Below are 15,074 nucleotides of genomic sequence, written 5' to 3'. Positions count from 1 at the left end.
GAGTTTGAGTAAATTGAAAAAGAGATAGAGTAATCTGAATTAATGGATGCTAGCAGTTGTGTGTCCCACAACTCTCTAGAACCATTAATATTTTATTGGACATATCTTCTAAAAATCTATTTTGCTAATAAATATTTACATAGAGGCTATGCGCACGCTTTATAAGAAATAGCGGTGCATCTAATATAATAATCCAATAATTGCCAAATAAATTCTTGAGAAAATAATCTTTAGAATGCTTGCGCATGGCGTCCCTTTCCAATTCTCCTTGCTCTACACATCAGCTACCAAAAATTCAGAAAATCATGTTAGAATAATAACCAACTGAATAATTGCAGCTAGCCACATAAATCAATTAATTTGGAATTCCATATAATAATTAATTCACGAAGACGTTAATACTCGTGTGGATAAAATGGTACCACCCATGTTCACACTTGCATTGACACCCAGAAAGGATAAGCATCCCCAGCGACCTTCCGCCTAAGACAATTCTTAGGAACGTGCCCCGCATTGATGGAGAACCATTTAAGGCGCTCATCCCGCCAACGTACACACAAAGGAGAACCATTTAAGGCGCTCATCCCTTTGTGTAGGTGCCACTTGGCAACATACCCCCGGGGTGGGATAGCAATTGTCCTCAATTGCTATTGGCTGGATGTGGAGACAATAAATTGAAAAAAGGTCACAAATCGTGAGCATGCATCCATTGAGCTTCCTCAACAGGGTGATTGTGGAATTTTACAAGATAACAAGGATAAGTATTTCCAGTTCTAGTGGTCATATAGTCAACATCAAGAATTGTTTCAGGGATTAGGATTTCATGGTCATCCGCAATCAAGGGTGGTGAGTCATAAATAGGGTGAATAGGAAGAGAACCTTTGAAAGGACGTAAAAGACTAATGTGAAAAGTGTTGTGGATTTTCCAATGATGATGTAACTCTAATTTGTAAGCATTAGGATTAATACAATGGAGAATTTTAAAAGGTCCATAGAAACGAGCAACTAATTATACATTTGGGTTCTTTTTTATACTATGGAGTCTACGTTTTTCAACTCGTAACCAAACATGATCTCCTTCTTTATAAATCATGGCTTTCCTCTTTTTATTTGCTTTTTTTACATATGATTGTTGGGCCTTTGCTAGTATTTGTTTAACTTGCTCATAAATACTTGAATGATTTTGAATCCAATCGTCAATAGAAGGTATTTTCTGAGTTAGACGAAATGTGGGAGTTGGCAATTTGTGATCATAAACAATTTCAAAAGGTGCCTTTTGTGTAGCAGTGTGAGTGGCATTATTGTAAGAAAACTATAAAATGTGCAAATGATTATCCCATGTGGTTGAAGAAGAAATTGTGTAAGCACGTATTAAATCCAAAGTTGTGCTATTTGTGGCCTGTGTTTCACCGTTAGTCTTTGGATGAAATGCAAAGCTAAAATCAATCTTAGTTCCTAAGTTAGTAAACAATGTAATCCAAAAATTATTACAGAATCGAGGATCTCGATCGGACACAATAATTTTTGGCAATCCATGGTGCACAAAAATATGCTTGAGAAATAAGTTAGCAGCTTGTGCAACACTTAAGGTCTTTTTACAAGCAATGAAGTAAGCCTGTTTACTAAATCTATCAACTATGGTCCATATCATATTATTATGTGAAGAAGTTTGTGGTAAACATGTAATGAAGTCCATAGAAATCTGCTCCCAAGGTGAATTAGGGATAGGTAATGGAAGTAATAAACCATATGACTTACAATTATGTCTTTTTATGCGTTGACATACAATGCAGTCTGAAACAAAATTAGAGACATCACGTTGCATATTTGACTAGAAAAAATCTTCGTGTAAATTTCTAAGTGTGGAGATAATACCACGATGTCCCATATAAGGAAGCTCATGTACTTATTGCATAATGAAATGACGAAAAGGATTAGTAATACATAATTGTTTTTCACAAAACAGAAAACCATCGGAAACAGAAAAGTTATTAGTAGGGATCCATTGATTGTTAGATAAATTTACCCAAACATCATGAAAATCGAGATCTTGAAGATAAGTATTTTTCATTGTGTCTAACGAAGAAGTAGAAATGACAGAAATATTGTTTAATGATGGCCTACGACTAAGTGCATCGGCTACTATATTTTCCTTACCTGGTTGATATTGAATGAGTGGATGAAAGGATTGAATAAATGATGCCTACTATATGTGTCTATCAGATATTTGTGGTTGTGACAGTAAATCTTTAATACTCCGCTGATCGGTTTTAATCATAAACTTCAAACCCATTAAATAATGCTTCCATATGTGCAATGCATGAACTACAGCTAATAATTCTTTGTCATATGTACTATATTTAACTTCAGAAGGTTTCAGTTTACAACTAGAGTATGCTATAGGGTGATTGTTTTGCATCAATACTGCACCGATGCCAGAACCACTTGCATCAGTAATAACCATAAGAAAGAATGGTCTATTGAAATCAAGTAACTGCAAAATTGGTGCATGTGTGAGTGCATGCTTAAGTATTTCAAACGAGCGTTGTTGGCTATTGTCCCAATGATAAACAAGACCTTTCTTTAACAAAAGAGTTAACGGTAAAGCAAGCAATGAAAAGTTTCCAACAAATTTTCGATAAAAGCTAGTTAGTCCTAGAAATTAATGAACTTCATGTACATTTTTAGGTGTTGGCCAAGACTTAATTGCTTCAATTTTACGTGGATCTACATGTATACCTTTGGCAAACATGATATGGCCTAAATATTATATTTTAGATTGAAAGAGAATACTTATATCAGGATTAGCATATAGATGGTTTTGTTTTAACAAACTAAACACTAAAGATAAATGTTCTTTGTTTTCTTTTTCAGTTTTGCTGAAAACAAGAATGTCATCGAAAAAGAATATTACACAATGCTCAAAATACAAAAATATTCTATTCATCATTCTACTAAATGTAGTTGGTGCGTTGGTAAGTCCAAAGGGCATTACCAAGAATTCATAATGTCCAAATTGTGTACGAAAATCTGTCTTAAAAATTTCAGAAGTAGACATACGAACTTGGTGATATCCTGATTTTAAATCAATTTTACTAAACACTATTGCTCCTTGTAATTTATCTAGAAAGTCGTCTATTCTAGGTATTGGATACCTATTTTTAACAGTTATTTTATTAAGTACTCTATAATCTATACACATGCGGTAAGTTTGATTTTTCTTTTTAACTAATAATACAGGAGCTCCAAAAGGCGAACTACTTAGACAAATTAATTTTCTACTTAGAAGCTCTTCAATTTGCTTCTAAATCTCTTTCTATTCTAATTGGTTATGGCAATAGGGAGCTTTGCAAGTTGGTTGACTACCAGGAAGTAAATCTATTTGGTGGTCTTTGGGTCATGATGGAGGAAGTAGTAAGGGTAAATCATTAGAAAAGCAATCAGAAAATTTAGTAATAAAATGCAGTTGCTTTGGAGTTAGTTCATTTTCTGTAACATCAACTTCATTAATCCATACTAAGAAAGCTTTTGATTGTTTATGCAAAGCTCGCTTTGCCTGTGTATGACTAATAATTGGAAATAATTCAGTTTTTGTTAACACTTCAAGTAAAATTTATTTACCTTTGTGCTCAATGTGCATTGAGTGTGTTGCAATCTATATTGGGGTTGAATTGGTGACGCCATGACATTTCTAGAATTACATCAGTAGATTGCAAAGGTGCTACTAAATTTTTTTTCTTTTCCTTATAAGATCCAATACAAATTTCTAAATTATGAACTTCTTTAGTACCATTATAGAGAGTACACAACAGATAAGAGGAGAATCAGTAAATTCTTTAACTCCAAACAACTAATACAAAGATGGCTCTGTCCACCCGTGCGCTTCCACTGTGTGAAGCTTAGATGGTGATCTAGACAGAAGATAGGTGAAGAGCTTAAGGCTAGCTAGAACAATAACTCTGACTGGGTGGAAGATGAGTGAGAGATGGCTGCGAAGGGGTTTAGCTTTTATAGCCCGCGAAGGTCGTTAGGTCGGCCTGCTGACCGACTTACCATATGAGCCTCCACTAGTCGACCAAGGAATATTCCAGGGAATATTCCCTTTACCATCAGGCCCCCGGACCCCACAATAGGGGTCCCTTTTAACTCCCTTACCCCGCAACTCGATGCAGTGCACCTCGAGTTGCTACCAGCTTAACCACTCCGTCTAACCCAAAGATTAGACCCACAACGGTCACCTTTTTGCCATTCGGTCACATTGACCTCATCTGATATACAAGTTAGGACTCAACCAATGTCCAGGCTCACATTTGGCTTCTCCTCATAATGGGGGCCTTACAACTTTGAGCACCATGGATCATTGGTAGTACCTAATGAGGGTGGGGCATTGATCATATCTAACAATGCAGAGTCGAAATTGGCCATGATTGCTTGATAGAGAAATTCAGAGATTTAGGACGCCTTGCTTATTGTTGAAGAATTTTGGCATGTAAGACCAATATTTTAAACGGTCTTTGGACAAGAAATTATGGACGGAAATAGGCAAGAAAGGCATAAATTTTTATGGGATTTTTTGTGAAATTTATGAAGCTGGAAAGAACTACACGAGAACTGCCTCTATGGAAGGGATAGTCAGCTATGACTTGTGAAGATTTGCAGAGTCTATGTATGACACGGAGTAAGAGAGGTTGAAGTTGATTATGTAAGTTAGTGATGCAACTTTCTTAATAAGGCTTTAAGCCTTTAAAAAAACTTGACTTTTTAGGACAAGAGGACGTCGTGGATGCTGCCATGGCGTAAAAAAAAAGCCCCCCCCCCCCATGAAATCAAAATAGAGCTTAAGCTCTTGATTAAGCTTAAGCAAATATTTTAATTAAGCTTTAATTAAGCTTACTAATCACCTGAGAGCTCCAATTCTTCACGAAATATGGCGCCATGATGTGGGAGTGGGTCTTCTTCAATGTCTAGGAAAATAACAGAATTTCTTGACTATGATAGAGAGGTTTGGGGTTTTGAAGGCCTGGGAATCCAGCCGTGTAGTTGGTTCGAGATGAGATGGACCGTAGAACCCGTTTGCAGTAGAGGGCTTGCCTTCATACCAGAGGGTAGGCGATTGGAAGCCCAAGAAGTAAGCTGGGCTCTGATACCACTATTGCGAACAACGGATGCGTGGTTTGCGCGTAGTGAATGGAAGAAGCTCCCTCTTTCTCTCTTTTACTCATAAAATTGCATACGACTCATGAGAAATTAAAAATAGACAAAAGGAGAAGGTAAAGTAAGATGAAGCGACTCAAGACTGGGTTCAATTTCCCCCCAACATGAAGTGGGCAGCTCCCTTCATGCCATATTTATAATAATATTATGAAATCTTCTTTGCCCAAGATTTAGGCCCTTTACAATCACTCTTTACATAAAGATATTGAGTGAATTGAAAAAGAGATAGAGTAATCTGAATTAATGAATGCTAGCAGTTGTGCATCCCACAACTCTCTAGAACCATTAATATTTTATTGGACATATCTTCTAAAAATCTATTTTGCTAATAAATATTTACGTAGAGGCTATGCACATGCTTTATAAGAAATAGCGGTGCGTCTAATACAATAATCCAATAATTTCCAAATAAATTCTTGAGGAAATAATCTTTAGAATGCTTGCGCATGGCGTGCCTTTCCAATTCTCCTTGCTTTACACATCAACTACCAAAAATTCAAAAAATCATGTTAGAATAATAACCAACTGAATAATTGCACCTAGCCACATAAATTAATTAATTTAGAATTCTATACAATAATCAATTCACGAAGATGTCAATACTCGTGTGGATAAAATGGTACCACCCACGTTCACACTTGCATCGACTCCCGGAAAGGATAGGCATCCCCATCGACCTTCCGTCTAAGACAATTCTTAGGAATGTGCCACGCATTGACGAACAACCATTTAAGGTGCTCATCTCTTTGCGTAGGTGTCACCTGCTGGCAACAAGTTTTGCCTAAAAATATGTGGCCCGAAACCATGATATGAGGGTTGATTTTTTGAAAAATGCTCTTTGTTCGAGATATCATAGGCTAATCTTCTCTCATCATATCTTCCACCTTCATGAACTTGATCGTTGATTGCATTTTCTTTTTGTACATTTGAAGGCTAATGGTAAAAAGACTTGTAGAAGGTTCACATCCATGATAATCATCATCCCATTTATTGTTTTCTTATTCCCCTTTATGTCTAAAACTATCTTTTGGGCTACTAAACTGAGGCCTTGTGGTATAAATGTCATGGATTTGTGAAGGGTGATGGTTAGCCCTCACTCTAGATGGTTCTCCCATTTTCGAAAGTATGCATAGCTAACTAAGAAATTTCCTTTTTTGGATGGGAGGGATTTCCAACAAGATGGGTTGCAAGTGGATCTTCAATAGTTTGAGGTTCCCTTTATGGCTTGCTCCCAATTTCCTTTATGGCTAAAATGAGATCTTGGAATAAAGATTTGTTGCTTTGCTGCAAATCAGAGATATATTTGTTTACTCGACATCCCTTGCAAAAAACTTGATTCGTATCTATTAAGTCTTCATTCAAAGTTTTCAAATCCTTAGAAATGCCTTCATTCACATGTCCCAACTCTTTTGATAGTAAAAGGTAATCACTCACTGCATGTACTTCATGTGCGTCATCCTTGTCTCAATGTGTGTTGTAAGAAATCCCAATGCTTAAGTATTCATCTATTTGCTCAAAATTATGGGCTTCATTTGTGTATTTTTTATCCTCTTAAAAGTTCATAACACCATCATTCAATGCTTCCGTAATAGGGTCTGTCTTTTTATTCATGGCCATTAGAAGATAGTGCTGTACTAGTAGATATTTTGTTAACAAATCCCATGTTTCTCTAAGAATATAGTACCAATCCCAATTCTTAATAGCTCTATGAAAATTATATTATATGGAAATATACCAGATTTCAAAAGATATCAACTTGGGTTTGAGACTTTGGGTGGAACAATGACAAACAATGTCCCCCTATATTTGTCTAGGTGTTGTCTCACTATACCTAGTGTCAATAAATCAACAATAACTTGAGCTCCCAATATTAGATCGATAAAATTTTTCATTCAAATCAAAGCTTAGGACTGCCTCTTTGAATAGAGCTATCAAGTTCTTAGTTTGGATCAGGAATTTTTTTTCTATAATTGAATCTTTGATTTTGAACAAAAGTTTCGTACACCCTGTCCACCACCTGTAAGTATCTTGTTTGACCTTGTGGGAGTACCCTGAGTGGAAGAAAACCTTGTAAAATTTTGTAGCAACCTAAAGATGGTTATGGGGCACCTGTAGGGCTCAAGGATAGCCTATAGATTGGTAGGTACCTGTTGTAAAGACCTGTAAAACTGTGATCACCACATGTAGGTATCCTGAGAATAGAAGATGCCGTGCACCTCTTCCAATTTTGTTCTAATGGAACCTTTAACCACCTATGGTACCCTGAATAAGGTTGATCATTGCTGTGCTACTGCCAAAATTTGACAATGGGGAATGTACCTATACCTAAATTTGAAAATTATATGGGGTCTGAGACTTAAGGGGTGTGCAAAGTTTCTCCTCAAGCCAGGTTGTGCACCCCTTCAAGGTCATAATCAAGAAGGGATAGTCACCTCTCTTTTGTCTTCCTAATGTTGAGATGACAAGCTCAACACATGCGGACATTGATGATGGACCGCCTGGTTAGATGGGTCCACACGTCTACACTTAGCACATCGATGGTCATTATGACTCACACATGGCTACTGACTCATTACTTATTATATTCAGGTTGTTATACCTATTTACAGCTGGCATAGTTATAGTGCTAGTCGACTAATGTAGTCAGTTATGCATTGTTTGAGTTAGTAGGCCACTTTCCTTTATGTTGTATCTTATCTATACTTTGTGTATATTGTAAAGTGTGTGAAAGAAGAAGAAAAAATCAGCAAGAAAACGTTTTGACCTCCATCTCTCTTCTTGTATCTTGAGTGAGCTTCTCCTTGTGCATTCTGTATGTGTTCGGCGCAGCATCTTGAGCAAGTCCCCCCACCATGTGATTCTTGACATGGTATCAAAGCCGCGCCACTCAGAGAGGCTGATTTCGAAGGCTGAAGCGAAGGAGAAGAAGCAAGGTTCGAGTAAGCAAGCCACGGGTAAGAAGCTCTCCCATTCTTCCACTCTCTCTCTTGGATAGTGCCTGTGGAGGCACCGAAAGCAGGGTCGAGCAAAAATATCAGATTGCAGTGAGATTTGGTGTGCGCGAAGAGCACTGTGTATTTTGCTGATAGGCCCTTTAGGGCTTGCCCGCAGTTATTTTGGGCATCTGAGGCCGTTTCAGGCCCCGTTTTAGAGCCGCAAGGTTGTGGACAGCAGTTTCAGGGTACACTGTGACTTCGACTGTATTGACCGAAAGTGGGTGCACAGGTTACAGATTTCAGATCTGTAAGTTCAAAGGTGTTTACTAGAGAGTAAACACAAGGTTTATCTGCAAACTGGTTGTAGATTGCATGTATTGTTGAGCAGACAGTGAAAAAGGCTATCTGGTGTATTGCTGTGCACTACAGGTGGAGGGTTGCAGAAGATTTACTTGCTGTTTGGTATTAATTTTGTGATAATGGCAGAGAACAGTGGAAGCCCCATCATTGAGAAGCTCGACAAGAACAACTACCCTTCATGGAAGTTTCGTGTCACGAACTTCCTTATTGGAAAAGGCCTCTACGAGTTTGTTTCAGGTGAAAAAAAGGAGCCGGAGGTGAGTGATCCTCCAACTGCAGAAGAGACAAAGGCACGGAAGGAATGGAATGCAAAAGATAAAAAGGTCATGTATTGGCTATCTGCAGTAATTGACAATAATATGCTGGGACACATTAGCAATGCAGAGAATTCATATGCAGCTTGGACCATACTTGAAAGTATGTTTTCTGTAAATACAAAGGCACGAAAGATTCAACTCAAGCAAGAGTTGAATACATTGAAGAAAGGGAAGATGTCTATCAATGAGTATGCACTGAAGGTAAGGAGCATTGCAGATGCCTTGGCAGTGATTGATGCAATGCCCGATGATGATGATTTGGTGTCGTCTACCTTGGGTGGACTTAACAATGAAAAGGCTTGGAAGTCTTTTGTAACTTCCGTATATGTTAGAAAGCCATTTCCAGATTTCGATGAGTTGGTCTCCCTTATGATCACTGAAGAGATCAAGATGCAGAGTGAGACATCTGAAAAAAGTGGTGAGCAGGTCCAAGCTTTCTACTCCAGTTCAGGAAGGGGACATGGCAGGTTCTCTTCAAGAGGTCGTGGTACAGGACGTGGTAGTGACAACCAGCAAAACAGATTGAATCAGCAATTTGGCGATATGCAGGTTTTAGGAGGTCGTGATAACTTTAGAGGCAGGGGGAGATTTAGAGGAAGAGGTGGATGGCAGAATAGAGGTTCTAAAAACTCTGGTATTGTGTGTCACTATTGTGGCAAAACAAGTCATATTGTAGCCCAATGTTATGCTAAGAAAGATGATATCCGCAGTGGTAAGTTGCATCAAGGAAACTATGCATCATCTTCATGACAGAATGAAGACAAAAATGAACATCTGTTTGTTATGCAGCATATGTTGAATGTTGTTACAGGAAAGGGAACACATGATGATGTTTGATATGTTGATTCAGGTGCATCCAATCATATGACCAGCCATGCAGAATGGTTTGGAGAGATGAAGGATTTGCAAAATGTAGGTTATGTGCAGACGGGTGATGATTCATGCCACCCAATTTCACACATTGGAAAAGTTCCATTGTCCTTGCATGATGGTAAGACAAAGAGTCTTTCAGATGTATTACATGTGCCATCTATTACAAAGAAGTTGGTGTCAGTCAGTCAAATGGTAGAGCAAGGGCTGCAAGTGAGATTTAATGCAAAGGGTTGCTTTGTAGAAGACTTCAATGACAAGTGCAGGTTAGTTGCAAAGGGAAGCAGAGTTGGATGTATGTTTACTCTGGATGCTAGAATTCCTACTATGAATGCTGCTATGTATGCTAAAGGAAAAGGTGTTGCTGCAGATATTGAAATTTGGCACAAACGTATTGGACATGCAAATGTACAAAGGCTGAAATTAATGCAGTCCAAAGGGTTCGTTACAGGTTTGCCTACATTTAGAGTTGCAGAATTTCATAAGGTATGCGAAGCATGTCAGTTTGGTAAGCAGGCAAGACAACCCTTTTCACATGATAGAGATGTAAGCAAAAATATCCTTGATGTTGTGCATACAGACATTTGGGGGCCTACACAAAATGTATCTCTTGGAGGCAGTTCATACTTTGTCACATTCATTGATGATTGTTCTAGAAAGATGTGGGTATATTTTATGAAGGAAAAGAGTGAAGCTTTTGAGCACTTTAGAACTTTCAAGGCTGCAGTTGAAAGAGAAACATGCTTGAAAGTAAAGTGCTTGAGGTCAGATGGAGGGGGAGAGTACCTCTCAAATGAGTAAACCATATTGTAGAAGTTGCACGTGCCTTGATGGCTGAAAAGAATATGCCTAAGCATTTTGGTCTGAGGTTGTTCATACTGCTGTTTATATTATGAACAGAACTCCCACAGCTGCAGTTCATGGTATGACCCCTGAAGAATGTTTTACAGGTAAGAAGCCTGATGTCTCACACTTGAAAGTGTTTGGCTGCATTGCGTATGTTCATGTGCCAGATGAGTTGCGGAAGAAACTGGATCCAAAGGCTGAAAAGTATGTCTTTATTGGATACTCTTTAGAGTAGAAAGGGTATCGCTATTATAACCCTGTCACATGTAAGTTCAGAGTGAGCAGGGATGTCATCTTTGTTGAAATGAGCAGTTGGTATGCATCTAGTGGTGATGCATTGGATGATGATGATGATGATCATGACACTCATGTGTAGGCTGAAAAGCAAGAATCACGGACTCTTAGTGGACCAGAGACATCATCTGGTAGTCCTTGGTCTGGGAGACTAAGGAGTACCTCTACATCTTCAGGTACATCTAGTAGCACTACAGGTAAAGACAAAGGAAAGAATAAAGTGTCAGATGGCATTGATGCAGTTCTTGATGGAGACTCCAGTGGCTCAGAGACTTAGGTGATGAGCTTGGTATTCCTTCTGTCAAGACACCAGGTGTACAGAGAGCTCATAATAATGTAAAGGCTCCATTGAGTGATTCCGTGGTACGCAAATCTAGCAGGGTCAGATACCCTGTTAAAAGATTTGGTTTTGGTTATGCAGCTCACCATTATGCTTATATGGTGAAACTAGTTGAGGATGTTGAGCCCACTTGTTTTGAGGATGCTGTTGGTCATACTCATTGGGATGCAGCAATGGATGAGGAGATGGCTGCATTAGAGGCCAATAAGACTTGGGATCTAGTATCATTGCCAAAGGGCAAGAAAGCTATTGGATGTAAGTGGGTTTATAAGATTAAGCACAATGCAGATGGTTCTATTAGTAGGTACAAAGCTAGGCTGGTTGCAAAAGGCTATGCCCAGACATATGACATAGATTATGATGAAACCTTCAGTCGAGTTGCTAGGATGGCAACTGTCAGATGTGTGATTGCTTTGGCAGCAGCCAAAGGTTAGAGGTTGCAGCAAATGGATGTGAAGAATGCCTTCTTGCATGGTGATTTGCAGGAAGAAGTGTATATGGATCAGCCAATAATAGGTTATGAAGATTTAGAGCATCCCACGTATGTGTGCAGGTTGAAGAAGGTGCTCTATGGGCTCAAGCAAGCACCTAGAGCATGGTCTGACAAGATCAGAGAGTATCTTGTCAATATTGGCTTTTATGTTTCTGATGCTGATCACTCACTTTATGTGAGAAAGGGAGATGTAGGTTTGGTCATCATAGTCATCTATGTGGATGACTTGATTATTACAGGTGATAGTGATAGTGGAATTGCTGAAGTCAAGGATTTTTTGAAGAAGAAGTTTGAGATGAAGGATTTAGGTGAGCTAAGCTACTTCCTTGGCATTGAGGTGATCAGATGTGATGATGGTATATGGCTGTCCCAAAGACAATATGGCTTGGATATGTTATCCAAGTATGGTATGACAGCATGCAAACCACTTTCAGTTTCGTTGGAGCAGAATGTAAAGTTGAGGTGCTGATGTTGGGGATGAGATAGAAGACCCTACTATGTTCAGGAGGATATGTTGTCCAAGTATGGTATGACAGCATGCAAACCACTTTCAATTTCGTTGGAGCAGAATGTAAAGTTGAGGTGCTGATGTTGGGGATGAGATAGAAGACCCTACTATGTTCAGGAGGATAGTAGGGAGTTTGATCTACATGACCATTACAAGGCCAGACTTGAGCTACGTTGTTGGTCTTGTGAGTCAGTTTATGCAAGTACCTAGAAAGCCACATTTGGATGCAGTCAGACGCATATTGAGATATGTGAAGTCCACATTACATTTTGGACTTTTCTATGAGGCAGGTACAGATGTACAGGTGTTTGGATACACAAATGCAGATTGGGCTGGTAGTATGTCTGATAGAAGATCTACCAGTAGATACATGTTCTCTCTTAGTAGTGCAACAGTTACTTGGAGCAGCAAAAAGCAATCTACAGTTGCTTTGTTGAGTATAGAGGCTGAGTATAGAGGTGCTGTTGTTGCAGCATGTGAGGTAGTATGGCTACAAAAGTTAATGGTTGATTTGGATGTGCAGGTGGAAGGTCCAATTGTCATTTATTGTGACAACATGAGGAGTATACAGTTGGCTAGGAACCCTGTGTTCCATGCCAGGACAAAACATATTGAGGTACACTACCACTTTGTGAGAGAGAAGGTACTAGCAGGTGAGATTGACTTGGTGTATGTCAGCACATAGGATCAGATAGCTGACATCTTCATGAACGCATTGGGTACAGAGAAGCTTCAAAAGTTTCGAAACTTGGAGTCACACAGATGCAGTTGAGCTTGAGGGGGAGTGTTGAGATGACAAGCTCAACACATGCGGACATTGATGATGGACCGCCTGGTTAGATGGGTCCACACGTCTACACATAGCACGTCGGTGGTCATTATGACTCACACATGGCCACTGACTCATTACTTATTATAACCTATTTATATTTGGCATAGTTATAGCACCAGTCGACTAGTATAGTCGGTTATGCATTGTTTGACTTAATAGCCCACTTTCCTTTATGTTGTATCTTATCTATACTTTGTGTACATTGTAAAGTTTTTGAAAGAAGAAGAAGAAATCAACAAGAAAACGTTTTGGCCTCCATCTCTCTTCTTGTATCTTGAGTGAGCTTCTCCTTGTGCATTCTATGTGTGTTCAGCGCAGCATCTTGAGCAAGTCCCCCCACCACGCGATTCTTGACACCTAACTCACTTGGCATTTTCTTTTCCTTGTGGGAATCAACATGGCAAGTACATTCTAATTAGCTAATCAAACAAGGATGCTATGCATTGATTGAAAAAGCCTTTAAATTCTTCAATGAAATGTAAGTGGGTATTGGGAAATGAATGAATTGAAAAGGCTATGGATAGAGCATTACCCTTTTGTAGTGACTCACTACTTTTACAACATTTCCACTTACCATTTTCATCATTATTTCAATCCTATAGCATCAATATTCAATCATCCAACAAAAATCCAAGTTAAGTAGGCAGTGAGTAGCATTTATGCAATCGATTTGGCATTAACATTTGAATGGGCAGAAAAGAGAATTCATCAAGCAATCATAATCAATCCTAGGTTGAATTCTACATGCTCTTCAATGTGAATTAAGAGGATCTATTACACTCAATCTCTCTTTATCATCAATAGTAGGACTAGTTCAACAATTGGATGAAAAGCTGAAAGTAATATAATTACCTCTTTAATGTTGATGAAGAGTAGTAGATAAATCCAACCAATCAATATTTAGCATAAACCACAATGCATGGATCAAGATTGAAGATCATAAGGCCATCTTCAAGAAACCTTTGTCCAATGTGATTGCTTCCATGTAATTTTCAGCTCTCGATTAATAATATTGCTCCAAATGCATCAAGAGAATCCAATGCTTTGATAGAAGTGTACAATTGTTTATTGGAGAAGCTCCTTTAGGCTTTGAAGAGTGTAAATTCTTGATAGAATCAAGGATTTCAAGAATTTTCAGACATTGCTATATTCAAGAGGGTGAAAATGCCTTAAATCTTAAAGAAATACTTCAATCTAAGCTCAATCTTGATGAAATAGCTTCAATTAAACTTTTCTGTGATTGTAGACAACAAAATCCTCATGAATTGAAGCCTCAAGGAAGAAGAATTTGATGAAGATTGATGGCTGCCCTGTTTTTCCCCAATTTGAGATGAGGAAAATGCTTAATCTTGCTTGGAAGCTCCAATGTTTACCCAATGTCGGTTTGTTGTAGATGCTTGCATTTCACTTCTTGAAGCTAAAAGGCACCAAGATTGACTCAAGACTTCAAAAAATTTCTGAAATCTTCATGCTATCCATTTTTAATCATAGCTAGGGTTGTGAAGGAAGCTTCAAGGCTAGTGGAGCAAAGGGTATCAAGTTACTGAGTGGCAAGATGACTCCGTTATGTGGGAAATTAAGGTCTACTACCACCATTGTCAATGAATTTTGACTAGCATTCCTATCGAGTTCAACAAGAAGGAGGGATTGTGCATGTTATACACCCTCTCCCTCGGCTTGATTTTGATTATCATAAGTTTGAGTGAGCTGATTATTATGGCATGGCCTATCAATGAAGTCTGGGTTTATACTCTATATTTTGACAGAGCTTCCAAAGGGCCCACTAAACATGCTAGCATTTAGTGTGGTCATTAAAGATCCTTGATGTAGGGTTGTATTGGAGATGGGAGTCTATTTAGGACCCTCTTTTACTAATAATATGGCAAAATACAAGGCCTTGATCATGGGGCTAAATGTAGCCTGATGTGGTGGTATCTACCAATTATTGGTTAAAGGTGACTCACAATTAGTAACCAATCAATTAAATGGGACCTATACTGTGCGGGATCCCATCTTATAGATGTACCATTGTGTAGCCTTGGATATGTTGCATATCTTTGAGAT

This window comes from Lygodium microphyllum, chromosome 1 (genome assembly GCF_053477565.2).
Source record: "Lygodium microphyllum isolate KBCC chromosome 1, Lygodium_microphyllum_v1.1.10, whole genome shotgun sequence".
In the NCBI taxonomy this organism is placed as follows: domain Eukaryota; kingdom Viridiplantae; phylum Streptophyta; class Polypodiopsida; order Schizaeales; family Lygodiaceae; genus Lygodium; species Lygodium microphyllum.
Note: the sequence above shows the minus strand (reverse complement) of the source record.